This window comes from Chiroxiphia lanceolata, chromosome 7 (genome assembly GCF_009829145.1).
Source record: "Chiroxiphia lanceolata isolate bChiLan1 chromosome 7, bChiLan1.pri, whole genome shotgun sequence".
Classification (NCBI taxonomy): domain Eukaryota; kingdom Metazoa; phylum Chordata; class Aves; order Passeriformes; family Pipridae; genus Chiroxiphia; species Chiroxiphia lanceolata.
In genome coordinates, this window is record NC_045643.1 from 6,876,862 (window position 1) to 6,903,627 (window position 26,766).

Consider the following 26,766-nt stretch of genomic DNA (forward strand, 5'->3'; position numbering starts at 1 on the left):
ATTCTTTTTAGATTGTTGCAGCAAGTTATCAACATACTTGTTTATCATTAGGATGTGCTTGAAGATAGTTTACATAAATGTCCTTATACATACCAAAGGAAGTTGTTTCACCTGATGATAGTATTTGATTTTATTTGATGCCTCCCTAAAACTATCAAGCATTAATTTAAATCAAACATTCATTTAAATCATGCAAGGCAAGGAGAAGGAAGATCTTAAGGATTTTCATTTGGTTATATCTTACCAAATTTGCTTACAACTGAAAATTCTTTTGGAAACAGAAAGCCTTTATTTTACTTTGAGGCAATGAATATTTGCACTAGATATATACCTCAAGGAAAAAAAAATATTTTCAAAAATTTCTTAAAATCACATATAAAAAAAATTCCCACAGCCATCGTCATTTTTTCACACTTCTGTGAGGAGAATGCATGGCAGTCGATGCAGAATTCTTCTGAAAACACATACTTTATTTTAAATTAAAATGAATAATGCACTGGGATTACAAGTGGGCTGCAGAGTTTTATTTCTGATTTTATTTTCATGGTCCACGTAATACGGGCAATAATTTAGAATTGTATTTTTGAAGGACAGTCTTGATTTCAAAGTTTTAGGTAACAGTGTAATATTCATGAAAGAACCCATAACTGAGGAAGTTCTCATTGTTCATACTTTACTTGTTTGAAATTAGATGAAATTTGTGAAATATCATTGAACTAGAACTGGTTAAAATATTTCTCTTGTGCATACATGGCATAAATGAGAAGCATTGCAGAAATTATTTGTCCAGGTCTTTTCCAGTTTCTTTTGACATTTGATAGTTCTCTTGACGTTTGGATTGCTAAGCTGGGGATCCTTGGATCAAACCCTTTCTCTATCTTGACCTTTTAAAAATATCTGTGCTTTTAAGTTGGTAATATCAGATGTTGCAAAAGAAGGTGCTAAAAAAGCCCACTGGATGATTATGGCAGGATCTACCAAGAAGATGAACCCATCTTCTTGGATTGACTCATGAGCTGGCTCATGAAGGTATGTAAGTGATGTAATTTTTTAACCTGTTGTATTTTTAGGAAGAAATAAAATGTTTGAATGGCATAATGCAAGATTAATGCCCATATCAGTTAATAGAATAAATGCCATGCTGTTATTCATGGTTTGTTAAGGATAAAAATCACTGACAGTGTAAGCATAAAATAGACACGAGTAATGGCAGAAACTGTTAGGCTCTAACTTTGAAAATATCCAGCCATTATGCAATTTAAATTAGCAATCTCAACTTACCCATATATTTACATATTAATGGTCCTAAGTGGTAATTGTAATTGTCTCTCATCATTGCTTCCTTTGACCCTCATTTTTCAAATAAGAAATATGAAATTCCATTAAGTAACATTAATAGTAGAAAATTAATTTAAGGCAATATATCATCAATTAGCAAGCTCTTAACACATCTCACTGTTTTCACCTGATGCTTACTTGAAGAAAAAAAAGTTAATTATTTTATATATGTCTGAATCCAAGGATATCATTTCATGCACGTATAATAGAGATGAGGAATAAAGTATATTAGATTTCCTGGCCTTGTTTTAGTAAAGCATCCAAATTCATGTTGACTTCTCTAGACTATTCACGTGTGGCTGATCAGGGGCACAGAGCCCCTCAACACACACAGTCAAGGCCAGTGCCAGCATCTTTGGACTGGGAAAGGCTACACTTCTGACAGTTAGCTTTATGCCTGGGGTACTTTGGGGTTTTTTAATGCAACTAAACGTTCTCACAAGTAAGCCAGAACTCCCTTCAGGTAATTAATGCATCTAGTTTATCTGTGCACCTTACCTTACAGAAGGACTCTCCTGATTCATCCTCCTTCGCGGGGAATGACACACCCACGGCTGTTGTGCGTGATAGATCAAGATTAGGAAGCAGCGTTTGCATCTGGCCAATAGGTCTTTAGTCATCAAACTGACAAATGAAGCTAATGTAGAATAATAATGTGTGAAGTCGCTTCCAAGTACTGAAGACTAAAATACATTTACACAGAATGGTGCTCCCATAAGGAAAAAAAAATTACAAAAGCCATTAAAAACCAAATGCCTCGTATTCATCATGTCAGCGAGGCAATCATCATCTGTTACAGGACGTTTATGATTTTTGGACTGCAAATGTTACTGTTGTCCATAAAAGCGAGAATTATTTTTGTTATTTCTGTAAAGGCCAACCATGCAAATAATGTCTTCTTTTTCTTTTATCTCTTTTTAGAAGGCCATGAATATTAGTGTTCTTTGAAAAGCATTTCCGTTGTAAGAATTGTCTACTCATAGAAATCCAGAATGGTTTGGGTTGAAAGGGACTTAAAGACCATCCAGTTCCAACCCCCTGCCATGGGCAGGGACACCTTCCACTAGCCCAGGTTGCTCCAAGCCCTGTCCAACCTGGCCTTGAAAACTTCCAGGGATGGGGAATCTACAGCTTCTCTGGGCAACCTGTGCCAGGGCCTCACCACTGTCACAAGGAAGAATTACTTCCTGATTTCCAATCTAAACCTACTCATTATGTTGCCAAGTATGGAACATATCGTAAGGATAGTTTAAAGAAAACAGGTATGATTTTCCTCCCTTTTTATATGAATTTCCCCTGGTTATCTGTGTAGATGTCAGACTGGGGGTTTGTTTGGTTCTGTGAGGTGTGTGGTTGATAGACTAGTAAGTGTAACGTGGAAATATTTATGACAGGAACTTCAAATCTTCATGTTTGCACATTTTAAAGATGAGTTACGCATGAGAACAGTTTGAGAGCTGGCGTCAGTAACAGGCTAACTTGGTAGAGTTTCAAGGTGTAATTAATAAATTTCTATGTGAGAATGAGCTTCTCCTCAGTCTGAGTGCTGTCTGAGAGCTGAGGAGGCCACGCTCTCCTGCACTGCAGCGTGTGAAAGCCCATCTGCCGCTCCATAAACGTTGTCCTTGTGGGCTAGGAAGTTTCTCAGTTCTGTTTGTGGGAGGATTTTGGTTTTCCTCTGCTGGATGTGAATTAATTCAGATTCTATTGTCCTTTGAAAGATTGCAGACTCCTGTTTATCAGTAAGATTTAAACTGGCCGTAATCAACAGATTGATTGGTGAAAAGAATGTCAGGTGGCAAGATTAGTTTAACATAATGAGCTGGTGTACAGCTGCTACCACCTTGAATGATGGCAACGTGCAGGGAATGGGGGAAAGGGAGCAAAGACTCCGTGATTTTGGAGCATGTAACATCTACAAAATTACTGGATAGAAAGTTGATGAAGATTGGAGGCAGACTAAGGACATTTGCTACCAGCTTTCATCTTTCCATGCAGATCTAGCAGCCAAAATGAATTACAGTTAGCCACTGGAATAGCTCTGGGATACACGAGCAGTAGAAGAATGGTGTGACTGTCAGCACAAGGCTCTGCAACATTATTCAGAGCAACTTAGAGGCAATTACCCTGACTTCACTCAGCTGAGTTTTCAGGAAGGAAGTAAATAGCACAACTGCAGAATGAGAGTTTCTGATTGTTTTTCATATATTCCATATTCACTGTAGAAAGTATTTGCACAACAAAGATAGCTGTAAAACATTAAATTAGGCAAATAGGCCTTACACATGGGGGGAAATGAAAAGTAAATTTAGTCTACCGAGTACATTTGGAATTTATTTTCATAATTTAAAGTGGTTTAATGGTTAGGATCAATAGTTAAATTTTGTGTAGGTTAGCTAGCTCAGTCCTTATAACTAACATTCTTTCAAAGTATGGAACTTTTCTACGTTCAGGTGTGAAGTGTGCTCTGAGCAGGACAAAGCTGAGGACTGTGAGCCAGCTCTGGGGGTGTAAAGCTGAGAGAGGCTTCTTCATTATCCACACTCCAGCTGACTGCTTTTGCCCACGGTCCTGGCTCCAGTGGCCAGGCTGGCACAAGTGCAGGTTAAGGGTTAGTGACATGAGCCTTCAGGAATCAATTCCCCACAGCACTGTCCTCTCCCACTGAGATGTGTCCGTGTGTCCGTGTGCAGCCATGGCCAGGGCAGCACAGGGAATCGAACACACGGTGCCGTGGTTTTGCAGGAGAGAGGTGGTGAGTGGGTCACGAGGCTGTGCAAAATTGCCATTGCTTGAGACACTGCCAGGCAGAAGTGTTCAGACAAGGTGGGGTGGGACCTGCTCTCCCCTGACTGATTCAGGGGATGTGTGTACTCTGGTGATGAACTGGTTCATCCACATAAAGCCCAGTGAAGAATCTCATATAACAGTGATATATCCATGCAGTGCTTTTGTCCTCTGTCCTCTGCTCTGTCCTCTGTGTTGCTCATTCGTGTCCTTGGCAGGTGCTCCTGGTCACAGTCCCTTATGTGGATCCTCTTGAATGCTGCCTTTGGGGGATGCTGTTTCTTTAGCAAGGGAGCAGCAGGTGCCTCTGTGTCAGACAGGTGAGAAACAGGTAGAGCTGCTGCTCTTTCTCTACATGGAGTGAGCAAAAGCAGGGTCTGGGAAAAAGGGGAGAGAGGAAGCTGAAGATTTTGGAAAGCAAATAGGGACCAGCACGGAATCGACAGAATCAGTAAAAAGAATTGGGCAAAGACATTTATGTGGGGGGACGTGGCAGTATGTATTGACTTACAGGGAAGCAAAGTAATATAGGGTCTGAAATGGATTGTTTTAGGAAAGGGAACATATTGATTGTGGGGGAGTAGGTAATTGATGCTGGAAGCGGGGAATTTGCATGTACAGCCATAGCATGCCAAAATAAAACGTGTTCGTGGGCAACAGCAGACATTTTGAATATGCAAATGTGAGTTTGCATATACATGTGCAAGTGCTGTGCATGCAGTAAATCTCTGAGTAAATTTTGCAGGTTCATTTTGTGTCTCTGCTAATAGAAAACTATGTTGAGCAGAGCTTGGCTGAGGAGAGAGCAGTGAGGGGGATCCTTATGGGGCTGAAAACAGGGAACACACTGTAATTATGGTAAAGCCAAGCATTACAAGCAGGAAATACAAAGATATGTTTACTATTAAAAGAGACCCAGGCATGGTAATTTATGGAAATTAGCAGTTTAAGGCATCTAAAAAAGTATGTACTGACATAAAATTCTGCTATAAAATTAGGATTAAGACATTTTCCTGTTTGTGGCTCCAAATTAGTTGAATTTTTAAAGGTGTTTTTTCTCCATGTGATGCCACTTCAGTGAAGGAAACAAGATGCTCAGGATGCCTGTGGAGCATTAGAGTGGCACATTAGAGGGGTTGGGTGGGGAACTCGGTCTCTGTGTTCTTAATGGCTTACTTTGCTCATGATTTGAGGGCTGACCATTCTTTATGCTATTTCTATCTTTTGATGTATTTCATTATTTTATCAATGTTTGATTGCAAAACGCTCAATACAATATGTTTAAGAATATGAATTAAGAGATCCAGAACTGAGAACAGAACTGTTGGAGCGGAGCTCCCTCACTATTTTCTCTTTTCATTTGCTTAAGAAGAATAATTCCAATTTTCAGTTGAAATACTTAGTTTTGGATTGGTAAATCCTCAGTCCTCTACATAGTTTTTCATGTTTTTACTTTGAGATGAAAAGCAATTTCACAATGAACCCTTTGTTGAAGTTACTAGTGTTAAGGCCACGAGGTGTGCGTTAAGTGTTCTTCGACTTCCCCTGACAGGAAATACAACAAAAGTGGTAATTTTTTTTCTTTTTTATCCATTAAAGAAGAAACAAAGATACATTTTTGCTCTTGCTTCTCTTTGTGACATAGTTGTCATAATTTCAACTGGAAAAATGACTTGTTCTGCATTAGTGGTAATAAAAACATGGCACTTGAACCTTTCTGTACAAGGTACTATCTGAAGGAGCTGAAAAGGAAACTGAAATCTTGCTTGTAGAAAGACTAGAAAATAGATAATCATTTATCATGCTATAAATAGGGAAATATTCATGTTGGAATAAGTAATAGAAAATTAATAAGTATAAAAAATTCGGTGTATCTTTTCAATATTAATTTATGTTTTAAACGGGTGCTTCAAATGTAGAGTTGTCTCTATAACCATGGATATGGAGCATAATTCTAACTCATCGGCAGTGGAACTTCATTTCTAAGCTATTCCAGAGCCTGCATGTGTATTGTGGTGTGTGCTGGAAACAAAGTTAGAAGGCTGCCTTTCCTTTCCCACTCTTGAAGGGTTGGCTTTCAGCTCTCGGATCACAGCTGCAGCTCCATGAACAGCTCTGGCAGAAGTTCACTGTGCTGCTCACAGGGACGGACACTTCTCTCGCTGTCCCTTTTCCTGGCATGGCTGGTGTGTACCTGCTTTGGGAGCCAGACCAGGGAACCACTTCAGATTTGTTTCTCACTTCAGCTCATGGCACAGTCACAAGGATGTTTGTGCTGGCAAAAAGGAGAGAGAGGAGTAGAGACGCATTCCAGGGAGCGGGCAGGAGAGCAGAACCAGCACTTGTGTTGGCAGTGCACTTGCTGCTGGGATAAATAAACTAGAAATTATACCATCAGAGGTGGGGGAAGCCTTAATCCTGTGCAGCCAGAGGCAGCACATGGTCTGTCAAGAAAGTGAACCCCTTTTAATGGCCAGTGGTAACTGTAGGATGCAATTCTGCCCTCCTGTTTCCTCTGCTCTCCTTGTCCCCTGCCGTGTTCTCCCTCTGCCACCTTGAACTGACTCTGCTCTTACCTGGCATCTCAGTCATGTTCAAGGAGCTAAATTACTGAAAACTAACCCTACAAACAGAAAGGGATATGTGGGGGTGCTTATATTCCTTTGGGTTTGTCACTTTAGGATGAATGTGGTGTAAGAGAAGCGGCAATGACAGTGGGACGTAAGGTGGACTGGGCACTGCCTTGTCAGATGAGCTTAAAGATGGTGTTAGCCCTATCACCTGACAGCAGTCATAGCCAGGGGAAACAGTTTGAATTAAACATACGAAATGGGAAACTAGATGATGTTAAATTCAGAAATCTACAGCAGAGTAGGGCAGGGATTTCCTCAGGATGTTTCATCATAAGCCTTCCACTGAAATTCAGGCAAGTTCCAGCATCTACTTCCCATAGGCTGTTTTGAGAAGTTGAGATTAAATTCTTTGACTCTTTTATTATAACTGTTAAAAGCTTAATAATATATTCTGTGTTTTGCATGAAACTCTGGCTTTGCCAAAAACTTCTCCAAGGCCAGCATTTACTGTGCTGGCTTTGATGACTCCGTGGGATATAATCCATGCTATGATGCTCGGATGTGCTTCAGAAGAAAACTCCAGAACTTTCCTTAGAGCAAACTGAATATGTTTAGCACTCTTCATGAAATCAGAATCACACTTTTGAAATAACAAATGCAGGATGTCAATTGGTTTAATGGACAATAAGAGGTTACGCTTGCAGTTGTGAGACTTTAGAAATCCAATTATTTCTATTAATATGCCTGCATTAAAGAGCCATATTTCAGTGCCGTCCCATGCCTTGCTTGTCTCACTGCCTGTTATCGAACTGAAGCCTTTAAAATCTCCTGTTTGCATTTTAATTGGCTTTGGGAATAAGTAGGAAGAGAATAATGGAAATAAGTGGCAAAATTAAAGTAGTGCTTTTGAGAATCTGGAAGCATATAACAGGCATGTAACTGACTCCTTCTCACTGATATAAGCCCCTGCTTCTGATACACTTGTGTCTGAGACATCTGAATCCTTTTTGTCTCATCATTTAAGAGAGGGGGAAGCAGGCTTTTTAATTCTGAATGTGCTCTGTGCGTGTTTCAGTGTTAATGTCACAGTTGGAATCTGGAATTACAGTCACTAAGCCCTGCCTGTATTTCAAGACAGCGTGCTAAAGTGGAGAATTTAATTAATATAAACAGAGAGAGGGAGGCGGCAGCAGAGGGAAGGCAGCCGGCCGAGGTGAGGCAATCAGTGCTAAGCAGATTTCCCTGGCTCCCAGGACACTGCTCCTTCACCATGAGGATTAAACCCTCCAGGGTTGTGCAGGTTGAGCCTCCACAGTTGTCACTGTGCTCCCTTGTAATAAAACCCAGCTGTTTGCAACCTTTGAGCCTCAGCTCTTAGGGAGTCTACCTGGCAACATATGGTTTAGCAATACATGGATCAAGTTTTCTACAGTTGATGCAGTGTACAGGAAACTTTTCTTTCCCTTTGCTTCTTTTTCCTTTCACCTCCTGTATATCCTGATTGCACTTCAACGGCATAGTGGTGAATCCTTTAATTCCATAACTGTTGGATCCTGGCACGGATTTGATTGAATTTCCTGAAATGCAGAATTTCCTCTCATGGTGATCCTGAGACTCCTGCATTGCCTGACATGAGCACCATGATCATAGGTCTTCCTAAAAGGCCAACAGAAGGGTCTCAGTGCAGAGGCTGTGAGTGTAACCTGGCAATATAAGAAGACCCGGGGTGAATGGCAGCCCTGGGAGCTTGTATTGAGCTGTAGGAGGCATGGCTGTGACCTTTCTCTGTGCTCCCCTTTCCCTATGGATATAAAGTCTCAGCAAGTCAACATAACAAATCAAACCCAAACTCCTAAACTGAAGTTATGCTGACTGAGCTGCAGCTGCTATTCTGGAGTTCCTGTTACTCCAGACCTTTGAGATGGGTTAGATATTTGGCACTGAGCCTCAGAGGCCTCCCAGCAATTTAAGTGTGGGTATGAATGGTTATTGTTTTATTCAGAAGTTACCACTCATGTGGCCTACAGTATGACTAGGCTAAATTATTAATTTCTGGATATTCTAATGGAAAGAGGGGAAGGGAATATTATTCAAAGAACTCATTTGGAAACCAAAATACCATTAGGGCATGTAGGTTTTCAATTTGGACTGAGCAAAGTATAATACATCAGCTCTTTTCTTCCCTCCCTGTCATATTCTGTTCTCAAAGCATGGTGGGATGCTCTCCAATTCCAGGTGGAGGGAATAGATTTATTTTATGCTGAAAATAATGAGCTTGTATGGGTTTGTGTGTTTGGTTGAATGGGAGACTCGCATCAAATGGCCGTTTATATTCACAGACCTCTGCTGAAAGGGAGAGTTATAGATGAACTGACAAATGGTCATCAAATACAATGCACTTTTCTTGGGTTGTCAGAGTCTGGGGAGTAGAAGTGACTGGAGCAAAATACATGATTATGCTTAGAAAAAGGAAAGCCTAGTTTTATTCAGGCAAGGAAGGTCAAGTTGGATCATTGAAGACTCAGTGAATAGGGAGCATGGGGAGCTGCTGCCTTCTCCACCTCCTGTGGTGGGGGTTTCTATTAAGTCTCTGATGGAGAGGGGGTCCAGTCTGTCTTTGCTTTGACAAACAGAGAGGGCATGGAATCCACACAATGGTTGGTAAGTCAGCGGAGGGAACAACTTTGCTATGATATAGATTGGATATTAGGAAAAATTTCTTCACTGAAAGGGTGCTCAAGCAGTGGGACAGGCTGCCCAGGGAACCATCCCTGGAAGGGTTCAAAACTTGTGTAGATGTGGAAGTGGTTTAGTGGTGGGCTTGGCAGTGTTAGGTAAACAGTTGGACTTAATGGTCTTAAAAGACTTTTTCAACCTAAATGATTCTACAATTCTATATATTAATGCAACAGCTCATGGAAGTAAATATAGATGCAGGGGGAGGTTCCTGATTGCTTTACATCATTTGATATGTAACTTTTGCTTTGCTTCAAAAAAAAAATCAACAAATCCACCCCACTTTTAAAGTAGAATTCAGGATAACTTCAGAATATTGCTAATTAAGTGAATTCCAAAGAAAGAATGTGCTTTATTTTATTTATTCCTTAGCTGCTGCATTACTATTAGAGAGCAATAATGCTTGAAATCATCTAAACAATTTTCTGTTTAGCACTTGAATCTATCAGGAAAAAAGTGTCTATCTTAAATGAGCACTAAATTCATGAATGTATTTTCCTATGGGAGCCAGAATCTAAATTTTATAAGAATTGCTTTAAAAGTTTAAATACACAACCAAAGAGATATTTCAGAATACCAGATGGCTTAATAAGCATTGTTTAATTTTATTTCTAAAATGTGTGGGGTCTTATGGTAATTGAAATTCAGCAAGAATAATTGAACTGATATGTTCTATTTAGCCAACATATATCTATATAGCTATAAATTGGGTTTGATTTGCTTTTAAATTTTAAGTGCCTCTTACTAGATGAAATTACACCCTTTCTTGCTACAAATCCCAAGCCGTTATCTTTTTCTTTTGGTTCACTCTATTATTTGCTTAGTTTTCCTCCTCTGCAGTAGGAATAGATGAAAACAGGTAGCAAACCAGAGAAACACTAGTCGAAAAAGCATGAAAAAGAGACCAAAAAAAAAAAAAGTAACTGAATAACAACTACAAAGGGAAACCTTTCAGGCAACACCCCTGTGTCCTGTGCTGGGCTGTGCTAAGGGTTACCCCGTTTCCTTGGCCCACAGGTTCCCCCCAGGCCCCTGACAGTGAAATAAGGAGATTACTACCTTTGGGGAAAATACAGCCTGTTCCCTCCAGGAGTTCAGATACACCAGCAGTCATTGTAACTCACAATTAGATTGATTCAGCACCATGCTGGGCTTTTCTCTTACTTTCCACCAATTACGGAGGCTGACAGAAAGGAGAAGAAGAAGTATGCTGCAATAAATGGGAAAGAAAGGGAGGAAGATATTGACATTTCCTAAGATTTAGGACACCGTCACAGTAAATCCACAGACTTAATAGGAGCCTCACTTTAATATAGGAAAAACACCAGAATCAGTCTCCAAAGACAAATAATTTCTGTGACTTCTCCTTTCTAACAGAAATGCTGGCTCGTCGTGTAAATTGTCTGGAGATATCAGTGAATCCTAATCTGTGCAATATGACAAAAGCATGGTTCTCTAAGGCTCTGTTAACCATTTTTCTGTATTTAAACTGGAATATATTTTGAATTCCCACAATATTCTTTCATAACCATAATTTTATACACAGCAAATGTGTACCTTAATAGGAAGAAAAGTGGAAAATCATCTCAAGAACTGTGAGTGAGACTTTGCATCCTCAAGTTTGTATAACAGGCCTGAAGGCAGATTTCTGTTCAGGTATTAATACAGATAGATTCTGTTCTGCCAGCAGACTTCCCCTTTCCACACTCAGCTAGTATTAAAGATCTCTGTACTGAGTGCAGAAGACTACGGGATTTTATATGTTAAGATTTTTTCTTCTTTGCCAGCACTTTTCTAGGTTAGATTTCTTAGAGACACTGTTCAGACACAGATTATGGGACACATCAGGGACGGAAACCCCCCAGCTGTGACACTGTGGTTTCTGTCTTTCCACTGTTTTAAATTCTGTTTGTTCTCCCTAAAACCTGACTTAATCACAGCCCTTTGCTCTCTGTCTTCCCAGAGTGGAGTACCCTTCCTGCAGCTTGATGTATCCCACAAAAAGCTATTTCTACAAACAGCCTGTCTTCCTGCCTCAGGCCCACAGGGATGGGCACACTGATCTCTTAAACTTCCACTTATTTTGAAACCTCTGTGCCTGAACCCAAGATTTCCTCTTGGTGAAGGCCCTTTCTGTATGTAGGGCAAAGCATAAGCTCTCATGAATTTTGGAAACTTTTGAAGTGAGGGAGAAGATAAAGTTTTGATGTGGGGATTGCAGCCATCAGCTTGCAGTAATTAGAGGATCCAGCCACAGCATCATTTTGTGGCTGCAGGAGCAGTTCCATCAATTGAATCTGTTGCTGGGCCTGTTTGATGTCAGGGTCTCTGGTGGTTTGTGTTACTGGTGTTTTGTACAAAATGGGAGTTCTGCCTTAACACTGGAGATGCCTCTGTTTGAAGGGATCTCTCCAAGTGTTTGTTTCTTTCTTGAATCTGAAGTCTTGTTTCAATCCAGTGTTTTCCCTGCTCTCAGAGACAACCATAAGAGAATCACAAATTGTCTCCACATCAGGGAATACAGAGAATTAAAAAAACCCCCTCTGTGTACTGGCCAAGTTTCTCTGTGCTGCTTAATTCTCTGAGTTAAACATGAACTACCTCCTCCTACAATTGAATTCCTTGGGGGCAGTACAGGTTCTCTCAAATTAAGGATTTGGGGCAGTATCTGCACCATCAGAAGGGTACATGCCTGTCTGAACAGGGATTGACCATAAACCCACTTTAAAATCCATAAAGTTTTCTTTTTTCATTTCATCCTGCTCAGGAAGGGATTAGAGTCTCACTGGAACAGCTCTTGGGATGCAATGTTTTGTAGCTTCTTGTTTTCTGTTTAGCTCTTCTGAGAGAGAACTCAACACCGCAAGACCAACACCAGGGAATGTTTGCTCTTTTACCTGATGCTCAGAGATCTAAAGTTTCATATCCACCTCCTTCTGTGTCTTCAGTGACAGCCCCTGTTTCTGTGTGTATCAGGTGTTTGCTTTGGGAAAGCAATTTTGCCATCCTTTTTTCCCCAAAAGTAGATTGTTCTACTTTTGCAGAATGTAGAATTCTACTTTTGTAGAATTCTACATATGAAAGTGCATAAGGGTCACCTTGAAGAATGACAGGGAAAGATTTCTCATCAGTCTCTCTACTTCTCTGCTAGCTCATATGGTTGCTTTCCCATTTTTCTCAGTATTCCCTTGCCTTAAGCATTGTGGGGAAAGTAACATCATAAAGCAGATCAGGTTGGAAGGAACTGCAGGAGGTCTAATCACCTTCCTACCCAAAGCAGGGGCAGATATGACATCAGACCATTAAGGGCTTTATCCAGCCTGCTCTTGAAAACCTCCAAGGATGGAGACTGTCCAGCCCCTAAGGGCTGCCATTTTGGCTGCTTGATTGTCCTCATTGTGGAAAAGTTTCCTGTTATCCAACATGAATCTCTTTTGTTTCAGTTTATGCCCATTGTCTCTCCATCTCCCACCATCCATCAAGTGCTCCAGCCCTTGGACATCTTGGTGACCCTCCACTGAACTCACTCCAGTTTATCAACACCTTTTATTTCAAATATCTGCTTTTAATTCCTGCATTTACTGCTCATTTTAATTTGGTTTTTTTTTCATATATGTACAATATGTATAAAAAACAGAGGATACAGGCTTTGATTTTTTTTCTCCTGAAAATCCTTAAGGAATCAGGTGAGCAATGAAAACATACATCTGGGTACTTTCTCCTTTATTGCATGTAATAGAAATATTACCTGAGGCATCTAAGTGCTTAAAAAGATGTGAGCCTTTCAATCCCTATAGAACTGATACTATACCATGTAATAATTTGAAATCTTACAGTGCTTTTCCTCCTGATCTCACCAAGATTTTAAAACATAGTGCAAAATGTTGCTGCAGTTTTATCCTTGTTCTTCCTTGGAGCTAAAGTTATAACCTCTCTTTCTGTTCCAAGGCTTCTTTTAAAATGCAGAATTGTGCTTTCATTATTTATTACTGGTTTTTGTCAGTACTTTGGTGCACAGTTTATCAGTTAATATGGTGAATTTGGTTTATTTTTGTAAGAAGGAGTGGGGAGGGGCATTTTAAAAACGCACTTGTTTACACTTGAGAAAGCACTTGCCAAATGGGGCATGTTATTCATTGGCCTCTGTTCAGGGATGGGATGAGGACACCGCAGCAGTGCTAGGCTAGGGCAGATTCCATCTTCTGAGGCCAGAAGGAGCCACTACAGAAATACAGAAATAATAAGAAATATTACCATTTTTAAACAGATCCTGAGGTGTGAGGAGGTAGATCATCCTGCTCTGAGCATCTGACCAGAGCAGTGTATTACACACACAAGACTTTTTCCCTGTAGTTCTTCTGCAAAGCATCTAAAAAATTCAGGTGGTGCAGCACGACTTTCAGTAACCACCTCAGCATTTGGGAACACGCTGCTGTGAGATTGCAGGTTTTATGGGGACAAGTTTCTCCAGCTTCCAGAGGATGGGACTGATGATGCCTTTATCTAATAAGGCTGACGAGTCATCGGTCCATTAGGCTGCTGTGTGTCAGCTCCCACCTGCAGTAAGGCCACCTTTCAGCCTTCATTTTCATAAGGAAAAATTACATTTAGTGAATCTGAGTGTGTTTGCAGCTGGCCAGTTCCTGGTCCAAATTGGAGCACACTTTTAACTGTCCTAACTTCCCCTTGGTCCCCTTGCTCTGGACGTGGCCACATAAAGCTGCTGAAACTTAGGAAAGCCAAGTTGTCCTGAGCCCATTGCCTGCTGGGCGGCAAACACTGGGGGAGGTTTCTGTTGTCAAAGTGACTCATGTTTCCATACTTTTCTGTATGAAATTTACAGTTGAAGTCAACCTGTAATTGTTAAGGATATGATTTTATGTGATAGTTTTATGACGTGGATTCTCAATCTGCTTTTCCTTGTGTTTGAATTCTTATCCTGACTTTTGTGAATATATAAAAGAAGTGAATTCTGTTGTTAGCTCCTGCAGGGCCCCGTGGTTGTTGTTCACATCGTAGAACAGAAGAGCTCAGAAATGAGCAGTCATGATTGGTAGTTTTTGTATCAGTAGTGAGGTATGGCAGGTAAGATCAAAGCTGGGCTGTGCATGATGTAAGCGATAGTACCTGACCTGGAGGACTTCAGAATGTGTCCACAGAGGCATTAGGTGCCCAAGTACCTTTAGGAATCTAAACTGCATAATCTAAGTAGACAATACAAAGGAAGGTGGTCAGAGAAACATGTGGAGGTGACTTGGCCAAGGTAATACAACAGCACCTGTAACAGAACTAATGGACAAACTGGATGCCCCTCCTCGGCTGTCAGGGGTCTCCAGGTACGAGATCACAGCTTCCCTTTCCTCATGCAAGTTACCTTTTCAGGCAAGACAGAAAAATGAAAAATTTGGAGATGAATTTTGGTTGCTGACTTTCTCCTCTTCCCCCCTCCCTGTTCCAGAGTGCCCTATTTTTAGAAGTCACGCATAGCGCAGCAGCTGGGCTCAGAGCCTTCATGGAGTAACTCCTTATGGGTTGTTCACACTCAGCCAGTGGAGGGAAATGTTTTCCTGCATTATGTATTCCTGCAGATCTTTTCCACAACAATAGGGCAAGTAATTGTAATGTAAATTATACCAGTCTGCATTGTAACCCTCTGCAACACAAAAAAAGTGTTTCCAGTGATTCTCATGTTAGATATTGATTTGACTTTATCAGAGAAAGATCTTCTTGCTTTTTAAGAGTTTAAGAAGCAGAGAGGCCATGAATTAAAGACTCACTTGGGTCTTTTTACCATAGGAAAGACTAGGAATTATAGCTGTGTCAGGGTAGTAATGGCCCTCAAACATCTCAAGCTCAAGTTCCCCTCATCAACCTTGTCTGCAGTATTTGTTTTGCCCTGAATTAAATACCTGTTCTTTTCCTAAGGTGCACCCTTTTGAGGTGCAAACTTCTTCATGTAAGTGAATTTCTAAGCAGAGTTGCTTAACTGTTGCTGAAAAAACAGTACTGAGAAGAGCTGTGGGAGGGAGCCCAGTGTTTTACAGCTCTAAGTACAAAGATCTGTCACAAAGAGTTGTGGCAAAGCTGATCTTGCCTTTAGGTGGCAGAAGGAATGATGACCTTTTAAACACCCCCAGCCCTGCATTCTGAGGTTCTGAAATGCCTGCTGCCTTTCCTGGAGCTATAGAAAGACATCTTGAGTGGGTAAATCACAACAGCTCCCAGATCTCTGGCTAGAGGCCTTGTGTTAGTGCTGACTGCATCTGCATCCCATGGAAGCTCATAATCCATGGCAGCACATGGGATATGCTGTGTTAGTTCTCTTGCTGCTGAAGAGATGGCAAATGAGGCCACTGAGATGAGGAGTTTGTGTTCATGTCATCTTCCCCAAAGTTACAGAAAAGCAAAGTGCTTGGGGTGGAAGTGTGACTGCACAGCAGGGTGATGCTGCTTTCCCAGCAGTGGATGGGGGAGGCCAGCCCATTAGTCCAGCACTCACAGGCCAGCACTTCTGGAAAGCTGAGCATTGAAGGAGGTGTTGCAGAGGAACCTCTGAGCTCCTAGAGCTCCTAGAGCTGGTGCTCTCTGAGCCATGCTGCCAGACACAACTGGGTCTTACTCTGGGTGCACCCAGGTTTCTGTGGGTCCTGCAGTTGCAGCACTTGAGGGGAGGAAGGAGAACAGAAAAATCTGAAAGAAGAAGCTGCCAAAAGCAGAGGCTTGGCTGCCATGTTCACATCAGTGAGCAGTTGCAACGGTGTGTTTTTGTCCAAGCCTTTTGCAGTCCATTTTCTTAAGTGTGATAACAGAACCACCCCAGGCACTCCAGCGAGAGGTGAACCCTGGCAGTCCCACAGTGCATTTGGCCATTCCCCATCAGGAAGGGTCAGGGCTCAAACTCTGCTCCCATTCAGTACGTGATGCTGGGGCCACTGTCATTGCCAGCCCCTCCTTTCCCTTGCAGAGGCAAGAGAGTTTAGATTTTGGTTCCTTGTGAGATGAGGAGGGACTAGATGATTCTGCACATGCCAGTTCAAATGAATAAATACTTATTGGCAAATATCCAGTGAGATTTATACCATGGCTCACTCTTAGCCTATATACAGCTTTCTGCCTTTTCTCCTTGCTGCTGCTGCTTTATTTTTTTAAGCAATATGTGAACTTGATCATTGCGTTGTGTCAAGGCTGTGGGAAATACTGTGCAGAACAGCACCTCCCTTGCAGCAGGAGAGTCCTTGAGACTTGTCAGCCCCATTAAAATCTGGAGACTGCACAGGAGCATAACCTGTCAGGCTCCCTTTTTTTCAGTCACCCCGTAATTGCTGTATGTGGCACAGAAAATGTGCTAGAGTAAAAAGCTAATATTTTGACAGAGTAAAAGATCGATGGAGCAAAGGCATTACTCAGCATTTTGAAGATTTGTCTTGTCTTAATACTGCCTTGCTCTCTAGGGCTTCTGATATATGAAAGAATTTGTAGTATTTTAGTGTAATCTTACGGAATATCCTTTCATAAGTAGGGAAATAAAATGGCTCAGGACAATTTTAATAATTCTGTCACCATAACGCTTGTTGCCTAATGGCAAATAAAATAAAAATTCCTGCTAATAAATCGAGAGAAAAGCAAAAGTTATAGGGTTTAATTATTATTATTATTAAGCACTACTTCATGTCTTTCATTTTGATTATGAACAGCAACAATTGACAAGGCTGAATGATGAAAACTAAGCTTTCCAAAAAAGTTTCTAATAGAGAGAGGCTAAAACTAGACCACTTAAAATTCATGGCTACATCACCAGAATATATATTTGAAGCACTCTGCATCTGAAATCTTTGTTGAAAGTCATACATTAAAACTACTGCTGGATTCCAGTCACTAAACCATCAGTGAACCTGTGGAGTTGGAAAGGTCTCAGAGGCTGTCGTGTAACATTTTCTGGTGACATGGGTAACCCTCTCTGCAGCCCAGAATGTAGAGCAGCTCTGTGAGAACACCATGTGATGAGTGAGGGCTCACTTTTCAAAGTCATACAAAAAAAGCCACTCTTGTACACTAGTATACTGCAAAGCAAGACACAGCTTTGCTGGATTTATATGTGTGGCAGCATGTGCAGCATTTCCGATTCAATCAGAAGAAAAATAGGCACTTTAAAAATTACATTAATACATAATTATATGACATAATGTCAGGTCGTAAATGTAGTCATATCTTGTAATGCACGCTTGGATTTTATGAAGGTTTCAAAAAACCTTCCCTCAAATAATGCAGGAAATCACATGAAAACAACTAAATAGAAAATGTTTGCCTTATTTCAACCAGTTTCTGAGAGGTTGCTGAGGTCTCCCAGCAGAGTTATATCCACAGTGCTCCCAGAGATGAAATAGAGCACAGTAGGATGGGGCATGGACTGCATTTCTATTTTGTCACTGACTGTCTTGGTCTCAGAGATCTGTAAGTTCAGATCAAGGCTTGGCAGGAGAAATGAAGCTCCATCTGTCTTACTGAGCTGGTTTTGGCCATTAGGCACAGAGAATGGAGAAGGAAAAGGCGGCTCTCCTGGGTGAGCATGTTTACTGCTCTGAAACTGCAGGCAAACGTGTCAGATAATCCTTTTTTATGAAATTGGCCTTAAAAATTATTGACTTTTAAAAGACTCTTTCAGAACCTTGCTCTCCAGAGCGTTAAAAACTTTATTCTGAGTTCCAACCCAAAGTACCTTTTCTTCTCCAGCGTGCATTGGCCCTTGTCTCTTCATTGGTATTTAACATTCAGCAGAATTCCACTGAGCAGCCAAACCCTCTGCTGGCTTTGCTTTGTGGGGGTGGATAACTAGGGTGTTAAATCCCTCTCATGAGATCATCTCTGCAGTTTCCTGATGACCTTCACAGTAATATAACCCATCTTCCCCCTCACTGTTGTATCTCCTTGGGCTGCATCACACTGGTGGATATGGCTGCATCACCCTGAGGGGCATCATCTTCCCATGACCAGCCAATACACCTCTGTGCCCTCAGTTACACCAGAAATTTGTGGTAATCTCCAGAGCAAGACCTTGCACTTCTTACTATCATAATTTATTTCATTTTTGTCTCTCCAGTCCTTAGTGTCATCTAGCTCTTCTTGTATTTGATTGTGATCCTTATTAGTATGGTCACTGCCATCTAACTTTGTGCCATTAATGTTTAATTAGTTTGATTCTTCTATTTTGTGCCAAGATAACTGATGAAAATGCTAAATGAAATGAGTCTCAGTACCAGTCCTGAAGGTTTCGCATTAATAAGCTTCTCCCCATTTGATCCTTTCTCTTTTACCACATCTTATTTCATCCCCTTCAGCAGATTTTTCTTTTTTTAAGTATGTTTTGGTGCTAATTCCAGTATTTTTAAGCTTAATAATTTCCAGTGCAGCAGTTAATATGACACTTCACAGGAATAAAGTTTATTTATTTTTCTTTTAGTCAAAAAAAAGGCAGTTGTCTTTTCACGAGAGGATGGAGTCTCTGTTGCTGTGGTGGTAAACCCACTCCATACAGTGATCACCTTTTCAGGGCTTTTTTGAGCTCATACAATGTGTCATGAGAGGCTGATTCACCACTGTTCCATCGTATTTTAGGTAATGTCAACTATATGGGTGAAAATGTTGCTTCTAAGGTCTGTGCTTTTCAAAACAAAACAACAGATCACTAATTTAAAATATTTCCTTCACTATGGTTCCTGCAGCAGTGTGGCAGAGCCCTTGTTAGGTGATACACTGACCTTATGACAAACTGTTTCTGTTCCAAACACACTTTCAAAGGTGTTTACCAGCTTGTGTCACATGTTTAATCCAGATACATTCCAGTTCCCTTAAGATGTATCACAGCTCTTTATGATAAACCTTCAATTGTATAATACTAATACTACTACTAATAATAATACAGCCTGACTTTAAATAATGTAAAGCATTGTTTCAGCAGCTGCTGCTTTAACTTATATTTCTTTTTATCATCGGAAAAACATTATAGCTATGGGTTAGTGCCCCATTCTAGAGGAAATCTTTCATTCATTCTTTCTCTTCTTTCAATCACTTACAACTCCTGCATACATACCCCTCAGTGTACACAGATTTTGCATTGGTGTAGGTTTTGCTCCTCCACAATCTTTTTTTTCTCCAGGTATTGGTTCTGTAATTTAACCCGGATTTGGTCTTTGGGACCAGGTTGCTGTTGCCTTATCTCTGAGCTTCCCAGCACAGAGGAACACGTGCAGGCTAAGGGAAGCTCTAGAGCTGCCTTAGATCCCAGCCTGACCTTGACTTACCTTTTAGGAGTGCCATAAGCCCTCTGGGAGTGCACAGAGGGACCAGTGGCTCTCCTTGATTTCAGATGGATGTATCAGATAAAGGAAAAGCAGGGGTATTTTTATGTTTCCTCCCTACAAAAAGGTGCTTTCTTCAGATTTTATTTTGATAGGACTTTAAGCATGCGAGTTTTCACTAAATCATAGCCTAAAACTCTATTGTGAAGGTTTGATTGGGTTTTCTGAAAATTACAGGTGTTCTTCTGGATAAGAGAACTGCAAATAACAGTGGCTCTTCAAACTAGAATAAAATAATAGGTGTGCAGCATTAATTAATGCATTTCCATTAGTAACCCTGCTAAAAGGTGCTGATTAAGAGTTATTTGCATTTAATCAGAAAATTTAATGTAATACATTTTTCTTTTTGTTAAACTAATGTAAGCTTTATTACTGCTGCTAAAGCGAATTCTGCTCAGGGTAAATTAAATAGGTGCTTCATAGAATATGTTGCATATGTGTTCTGTACTGCTCGTGTCTGTGCAGCTGACCTTCTCATTTGTTACTCTCAGTGCCAGCTACTGCTTTTTCTATTCCAATGAACATTGTTTTTTAACAGGAAATGCTGCTATGTTTTCACTTTGGCAAGAGAATGTCAGTGTCTGCACAGTAAGAGCTGTTCAGGGCACTTGCTGGCAATCCAGGTATTAATCATTATTATGCTTTGCTGCTCACTATAAAAACCCCTCTTTAAAAACATATCTTTGTAGTAAGATTGAGCATGTGGGTTTCAAAAGATTCACGTTGTGCCTCTGAGAACTTGTACTTCGGGTCCATGAAATCTGCAGAATTAGCTGATATTCCTGTGCTCAGGAGGTGCCGCCTCTCCTAGAGGGGGGAGGCTGCTCCCTTTTCTTTGAAAGATAAAAAACACAACTTGTTCCCTGTCTTTCTTTGTACGCTGAGCTCCTGGAGATGCCAAACTGTGTAATTCCTGCAGGGTAACAGCACCCCCTGCGCTGCCTTGGGAAATGCCTTAATCCAGGATCCCCCAGGACTCCCCTCAGGGAGTCTGAACACACCTCCCCTGCACAGCAGCCTCTCCAGAGCTCATGGCTCCCACCAGTAGTAACACAGAGTTCCCTCTCCTTGTGGGGAAGCAGGGCTGCTGTGCCTTGGGCAGTCAGGGTGGGTTTGGGTTGGGCACACGGTCAATTGTGTCTCACCAGCAGCACATAGAAAAGACTTCTGTAAAGCGTGTTGGGTGTTAAAGCTTGGGGGTGATTGACAATACTGTTTTGAACATTTTGTTTCACTCTTCAGTCACGTGTTAGACTGAATCAAGTGGTGTTTTCAGGAAGAACATCATGAAATCATTATAAGGTCCTCCTAAGTAATTAACTGTTCAGAGCTGCATCAGTTAAACCAATGAAAAACTGATTCCCATTTTTTGCCTTCACATATCTGATTATGATTTTTTTCACAGTGTGCTTTACGTAAGATATTGTTCTATGTTATCTAATATGTGATGTTATGTATTATTTACAGTATTTCTGTGTTAAGTTTCTGTATTGGTCACTACTTATTTTAACCTATTCAGAGTTCAGTAACATATCTAATATATTTCTCTGCCATCCATCTTTCTCACTTCTTTGTTCAGGAAGCTCCCTTAGCTCCCTTTTAACACAGAGTCATGACTAGAAGGCAAATTTTCATTATTTCTATTGAAAAATCCTCATTTCTTGACTCATTCCTTATCTTTGTATATTGATTAATGTTCACATCTTTGCCCAAAGTCTTATTTTTCAGGTCAGGTAATTCACTTCATGTTCTGTTTATGTCCTCTGAAGTTGCTTGGTATAGGTGTTCTGCTCATTTGAGAAAACAGATGAAACCATATTATACTTTGAATATGTTTAAGGTCAAACATTAAAAATTCCGTCTATCTACTCACTTGAGATACTTGGAGCATTTCTTTGTTCTGCTTTATACAGTCTTATAAATCTCTGTGAAGGGCACTGTTACAAATCAGTAAATAAACCACCAGATTTGAAAACTGTCTGCTGGCACAACCAATTGCAGAACTGAGCTGCAAAGCCTCACCTGTGGTTCCCTCCTGATCTCTCAGAGTCTGAGCAGACATTTTGTAGGTGACAATTCTCTTCTAGGGCAAGAGGTTGCCATTTCTCTGCTGAGCCTCCCCTTCCTTTCTCATCAGAAAACTGTCTTAGATGGAAAATGTCAGCCCTGTCAGATGTGTTCCCTTCTCTTCTGGGAACTGACTGGTTTGGAAAAGTAGCAGGTTGGATGGAGATGCAAAGGTGCCTCCTGTCTTTGACAGGAATGGCAAGAGAAGAACCTTGCTGTCCCCAGAAGCTGCTTTCAGTCTCTGAGCATTAAATTAGCAACCCCTTGGCATGACAGAGAGTTCCCTCCAGTGCCTCCCGTTCTCTGGGTCTGAAGGTGTGTGCAAACCAGAGAGGTGGCACTACAAATGGAAAAACATCATGTCTCTGGCTGAGCTTTTCTCCTCTATGATTCCTACAAATGGCCATGGCCATGATTTAGAGACATGTATTTCAGTTCTCTGTGCAGATTCTGTGCACTTACTACTTCACTGTTCCTACGTGGCAGCCGTCAGCATCCTGCTGGGGAGCTGCTGTCCCCATCATGAAAAGTTATAACTTGCAGTTCTGAACTTGTGTCCTGTGAGTATTCGAGCTGCTTTTGAACTTGCTTTCACTTTACCTTCAACTGTTTTTTTAAGGATTCTCAGCTGCATCTTGTACTGGTGGTAGTTTCTGTCTGTATAAAATGCACAGTAATGCCAGGAGGCTTCATTGCTGCATTTTAAAAAATACCCTAAAATCTGGCTTTCACCAGCAGTCTCCATAACCTGAGAGCCTGCTCACAATTCTCTGACTTTCAAACCCCTTGGATCAGAAGAAGGAATTACCAGTAATGCTGTTTTTCCCTCAGACTGGCAGAAATGAAACAATATTGTGCTACTTGAAATTTGTCCATCTTCAGAAGATTTATATAGGAATTAAGTGGTACATTGACCCTGTGTGTTCGTGGAAGCAAGTTTCAACCAGCAAGAAATTTATTCTCTGTGAATAAATCAGAATTTACTTGCTGTGCTTGAAAAAAGAACGTAATAGTTGTGCCTACGCAGTGTCCTGTAACATGACGTGTTCCTTACACCAGGGCAAACTGGGTGTAAAGTATCATCACTCTGCTTTGACAGCTCTGTGTTTCCCTTTGAGACAGAGAATCAGGACCTCTTAATTTTAATGAAAAACTGACCCACGTTTTTACTCACGAAGTTATTTATCATGGTAATTTATCGGTCACATTCTACCCACTCAGAAAACTAGGATATTTGATAGAGCAAGAAAAACTGACTTCAAATCCTCAAGTACTTCAGAGAACTTGTAGTGATAAATGGGTTTTAATTAATTTAAATATAGTTAGAGGATCAGATGAAGCATTGTTTCAAAGTGGTACTGGAAGAAGCTACAGAGATTTGTGATCTCTTTCCTTGTCATGTCTTCTGACATGCTAACATGCAGTGGAGCATTCAGAAGGGATCTGGCCATCACAAACCCACTTCAAACCCATTTTATTTCAGAATAACTAGTAATTTAATGGTTCCAGCTTCTATTCTGTTGATCACCATTAGAGTTACATGGACAATTATATCACAGAGCTGCCTGGTGACTCAGAACCGTGTGGTATGTATAGACACTCCCTCCAGACATCCTTCTGGGTGTCATCCTCTGGAAAAAGAGTGGAATTTTAAGCAAATGTAATGTTTCCATAAACTCTGTAGCACAGATTGCTCAGTGTAAGCTGGCAGAGCTGTATTAGTGAAGAGTAATTTTACAGGCTCAGCTGTACAATTACAGTTGTATTTTACAGCTGACCTCAACCATTCTTTAAAATAGCTGTTATCAAAAAGGATTGATTATGTTCTATTTCTAGTGGCTCCTTGTTCTTCCCACTGACTTCTGAAATCATGATGGGCTCCTGAACAAGCAATCTGCAATCTTGAATCGGATGTTGAGCTCACTGGACGTTTCATGTCTCTTTGAACTCCAGGGAATCAGTGGCCCCAGAGGTCCAGCGAGTCAAATTTGGGCTGTTGACTCTTGGTTCGGTCAGGATGCACGAGGAGGCTGATGCAGATAGAGTCACTGCAGACAGAGCTGTGCTGTTGGATCTGAAGGATTGCAGTCCTTCCTTGTGTGCTGCTGCACACAAGAATTAACTGTGTAGACTTTGGCCCTGTGCTTGAGGAAGTAATTGGGCTGCTTTGCAAGCGTTTGGTTTGAGTCTGTATAGCCCAGGCACTGCTCCAGGGGGCAATACAACACAAAGTCAAGGAAGTACCTTTCACCATTCACTACAGTTTTACCAGGTCCGACTTTGGATCCTCCCTTTTTCCAGGAGACAATTCCTGCATGGTCCTTGCTTTTCTTGGGCAGAGGAAAGCTGTCTCAGGAAATGGCACGTTTAGCTTGGCCCTGCTGCAGTATTTCCTCTTGCAAAGGGGATTCACCATGTGCTCCTTCGTGAGATGTCTCAGGGACCTGTGGCTGGGTGGCACCTCAACCTCAGGCTGGACCTGGAAACATTACCTAGCCCACAGCATATGTAGAAGCAAACTGATGAAGGAACTAGCTAATTCTCTGTGAAAAAGATGGTGACAGAAAGCTTTGGGAACACATGGTCTATCACTTAATTAGCAGGAAAGCCTGACAAATAATTATGACCCTTTTTTATTTTTCCTGAGCTGTTCTTCAATTTTTTCTACTCCTGCATGTCCGTTTGAATTCGTTTTTACCACATAAATGTTTTAATATGACAAACAAAAAAATCTGTCATAGATACACTTATTATCTGATGCGTAGTTGGTTTCATTTGGCTTCCTTTTATCACATCTGGTAGCTTGGTAGGTGGAAAGGAGTGAGTCCTGTGAGCGGGAGCAGACAAGGGTGAAGTCAATTAAGAGCTTGAAGGAGTTATTTTTCCAGTTTTTGACAACATTTCTAGCAATGCTAGTGCAGTGTAGACAGCTACAAATATGAAGAGGGAGAAAGTGTTTCTTGAAAATATCTGGTAAAATATCCATGAAAGATGCCTTTCAGTGCCACCGTAAAATGAAGCACAAAAGCCATTTCAGTAGCTTCCTTTGTTAGATGAAAATAATTTGTCAAAAAATTCTTCTGAAACACCAGCCATGAGATAAATTTAATGTATGGGTGAAAAATATGCATGGAATTCAGAATGTTAATTTACTATTAATTAGCTTCCAAATACAAGTAAGTAGATTTAATTGGCACCGTGGCGAGAGTTTACTTGCGAAAGTGTCACTAATGAACAGAACAACCATGATCAGAGGCAGCATATACAGCTTCTCAAATGTTTCATTATGGACCCACAAAAAAGTGAGGGGGATGGCCATGCATCTGATTTCTAGTTTATTCTCTCTGTTCATGAAAGAATGTAATTTAGTTATTTAAATGGTAAATACTGAAAGGAGTTTGTGCCCAAAGGAAGAAAGTTTATAAGATGAAATAACATAACTGTTACTTTCCTGATTTGTGCAACTAACTCTGGAATGTTGCAGTATTTGTCTCTATTCACAGCAAGGGAAAGGTTATTTTATGGGAAAATATTAGTTTGTTCTGTCTCAAGGCACCAAGTCACTGCACAGACAGTGGTGAGGCAACTACTGTCACTTTTCTATCTGGGTGTAGCAACCCTTGGAGAAATTTACTGGGTTTTTTTACTGTTGCTGTTCAGAGAAAGGAGAAGAAATAGTTCCAGTTTTGTCTTCCACCCCCAGTGCTATGCAGATCAAGTTAATGGAATAGCTCTTGATGTAGGGTGAGGAAGGAGCCACTGCCTGAGAAAGTCCTTGGAAGTCAATGAAAAGCCCCCCGGCATGTTTGGCTATCATTAAATTCAGACTATGTTTCGAGGAGAGATCAAAGAGACAGAAATTAAGGAAGTCTGAATAGTGGTGCAAAGGGGAAAATGCTGAGTGGAGCTGCCTGAGATCTGTCTAATGTTCATGATTGCATGTCCAGTTGAAAAATTACTCATGGCTTTTGTTAGGATAAATATTCCCATAGCCTTTTGTATACATGCTTTAATCACCATTCCATAATTATCCTAAGGGAAAAATCACTGAGACTTGAAATTAGTGTAAAACACGCATTAAATCTATGACATAATGTACAGAATCCATCATGATATCAGCAAAACCAAAATTCAGGCTTTCAGAGGAGATAAGAAATACAGAAGTAACTGCATGGTGTGGTGAATTTGGACATTCCTAATTCCAGTATGGACTCACAATGACACTTTGGGATTAATCTAACCTTTATCCTCTTTTGGTAGGAAATGGAGATTTTTAAAATAACAGACAATCACACAGCATAGCTGTGTATATTACTTGTTATATTACTTGGAAAGCAATAGAAAAAGAGCAAAACTATGCTTTTTCGTTTTGGGTACCCTTTTCTGAATCTACACTGATATTGATGTGCTAATTCATAGTTTTATATAGTACTTCTTCATAAAATAAAGGATTTTTCTAACATTCTGTGGAAAACATAATGGTTTAATGTGCATATTTGAAATAATTGGATTGCTTTATGTTCATATGCAAGTGAGTGAAAACCTGTGGTTTCAATAAGTGGGAACAAATGAATGAGGGAGGATTCCCAGACCTGTGAAATTGTCAGTGTGGATTGCCTACAATTTTGGCACACTGCAATTTTCAAAGATTTGGTGGAGCTTGAAAGGCAGTAAAATGAAACATGTACAAGCAATGCAAATTAGGAAGCAAGAATTGGGTCAGTGGCATTTGCAGTGATTCCCTCCCAAAGCACAGGGAATCACTGCAAATATTCCAGGTAAGGTAAACACTCTGACGTTGGAATTGTCAGTGATTTGGTTGGTTGTGCCCATGTACCTGCACCACTTGGACATCAGTTGTTCATTCAGTGGCTTTAGAGCCTGTATGTCAATGGTTCCTGCACCTGTAG

The 26,766-nt window shown here is 40.7% G+C and overlaps 1 protein-coding gene across 13 annotated transcripts in view; it reads left to right on the forward strand.

Moving 5' to 3' along the window:
• Positions 1–26,766, forward strand: part of VWC2L (von Willebrand factor C domain containing 2 like) — a 423,395-nt gene that overhangs the window by 291,501 nt on the left and 105,128 nt on the right. The window contains exon 1 of one of the 13 annotated variants that reach the window (XM_032693024.1): positions 9,339–9,359. The exons of the other annotated variants lie outside the window; for them this stretch is intronic. The gene's annotated coding sequence lies outside the window, so the exon portion shown is untranslated. Of the gene's footprint in view, positions 1–9,338; positions 9,360–26,766 lie in introns of those variants that run through there. 13 annotated transcript variants of the gene reach the window in all.